This window comes from Sus scrofa, chromosome 10, assembly GCF_054392235.1.
Source record: "Sus scrofa isolate SSC_HxYL_T2T_F1_AM1 chromosome 10, Sscrofa_HxYL_maternal_Yorkshire_Landrace_v2.0, whole genome shotgun sequence".
NCBI lineage: Eukaryota > Metazoa > Chordata > Mammalia > Artiodactyla > Suidae > Sus > Sus scrofa.
Genome location: NC_139392.1, coordinates 25,429,243 through 25,431,306, shown reverse-complemented (window position 1 = coordinate 25,431,306; position 2,064 = coordinate 25,429,243). Strand labels below are relative to the sequence as shown.

The 2,064-nt window shown below is 45.7% G+C and overlaps 1 pseudogene; it reads left to right on the top strand.

Annotated features, from left to right (window-relative positions):
• Positions 1-1,288: 1,288 nt before the first annotated feature.
• On the top strand, positions 1,289-1,564 carry LOC110255619 (cytochrome b-c1 complex subunit 6, mitochondrial pseudogene; annotated as a pseudogene).
• Positions 1,565-2,064: the final 500 nt, after the last annotated feature.

The window sequence follows — 2,064 nt, the reverse complement described above, 5'->3', positions numbered from 1 at the left end:
CGCCAGAGACACAGCAACGTGGGATCTGAGCCGCATCTGCGACCTATACCACAGCTCACGGCAACGCCGGATCCTTAACCCACTGAGCGAGGCCAGGGATCGAACCCGAAACCTCATGGTTCCTAGTCGGATTCGTTAACCACTGCGCCACGACGGGAACTCCCTTGTTACTTATTGATTTGGTGTATAGCCACACGTATTTGCTAATCCCAACCTCTCAATGTACCCCTCCCCTCCAGCATTTCCCCTTTGGTAACCATAAGTTTGGTTTCAAAATCCTTGCAATTTTTTCCTTTTTTTTTCAATGATGGTTTCACAGCTCACAAGAGCCCTACGTTTAACTGGAAAATCCAAGAGACACTTTAATTCACATCTGTACAAATATAGAGCTAGAAATAAGACATACTTGTGTGTGTGTGTGGGTGTGTGTGTGTGTGTGTGTGTGTGTCCATCCAGAGGCAGGAAAACCCTGGACTTGGTACTTGGTCTCCCCAAGCCAAGGTCAACAGTACTGATTTAAGCTCCTCTGCGACAGATGACCTTGGGCAGGTAACGTAAGCCCTCTGCCTCAATTTCCTCATCTGTACAAGAAGGACAGTCATTGTTCTTTTTGTCCTTCGTGGTTGTGAGGATTAAATGAATTAATTACACCAAAAGCCTGGCACAGAGCAACAGCAAATGTTGGTTATTTGTCCCCATTATTTGCAAACCATGCTCAGGTGTTCCAAGGGGAACTTTTTCTTCCTTTTTTTTTTTTTTTTTTTTTTGGCTGCACCTGCAGCATACTGATATTTCCAGACCAGGGGTGGAACCTGCATCCTGGCAGCAACAACACTGGATCCTTAACCACTAGGCCACCAGGGAACTCCAAGGTGAACATTTTTTTTGACTAGAACTAGAAAATTATTACATATTGATTGGAACGGATTCCAACAATTGTTTATTCATCTTAAACCGACGTGTACATTAATTTTAAAAAATTACTATCTGCTTGGGAAGAGTACTGGGAGTTGCCATTTTGATAAACTTTGTTTTCGAGACCTTCTTTTGATATCCAGAATAGCCTAATGATGGAGAGCTATCTGGTGAAGTGGGCCAGTGTATAGTCATTTTTTTTTTCTTTTCAGATTTTTGGGTTTGTCTGCATTATTGCAGGGAGGGGGTGGGGGTGGGGGTCACTAATTTTGCTCACTTGGCCCCAGTGGTCTGTAAAGCACAGTGTCTTGATCCTGCAGGGGAACAGGTGCCGCTGGTGCTGCTCGTGCTGAGTCCAGAACTGCAGCCTGACATGGCTCTGGAGGACGAGGGAAGGATGCTAACGGGCTCTGGGGAGCCCAAGGAGGAGGAAGCGGAGGAGGAGGAATTAGTGGAGCCTCTAACCCCAGTGGGAGAGCAATGTGACCAGCTGGAGAAATACATAAAGTCTTGGGAGCAGCTAGAGCTCTGTGATTAGCATGTATCCTCCAGGTCACAGGCAGAGGAGGATGGCAGAGAGGGCCTCTTTGACTTCTTGCATATAAGAGACCACTGGGTCGTCCACACACTCTCTAACAGCTTGGAATAAATGTGTAGATTCCTTCACCGCAGCCGCCATCCCTTGCACATCAGGATATTTTCTCATGGTTTTGAACATGCCATTTGTTTCTTCTCTTTTTTTTTTGGCTTTTTCTAGTGCTGCACCCACGGCATATGGAGGTTCCCAGGCTAGGGGTCGAATCAGAGCTGTAGCCGCTGGAGCCACGTCTGTGACCTACACCACAGCTCACAGCAAGGTTGGATCCTTCACCCACTAAGCGAGGCCAGGGATCGAACCTGCAACCTCACGGTTCCTAGTCTGATTTAGTAACCACTGCGCCACGACGGGAACTCCCCATTTTGTTTCTTATTTGTGTAACTAAGTTCTTGTGAACCTCAAGGATTTCAACCTAGGCAAGTAGCTTATGTAATTCTCAGTAATGGCAACTTAATAAAGTCCAGTGATCAGCCAAAAAAAAAAAAAAAAAAAAAAAGAAAGAAAGAAAGAAAGAAAGGAAGGAAATAAAGCACAGACAGCATCTTCGTGTA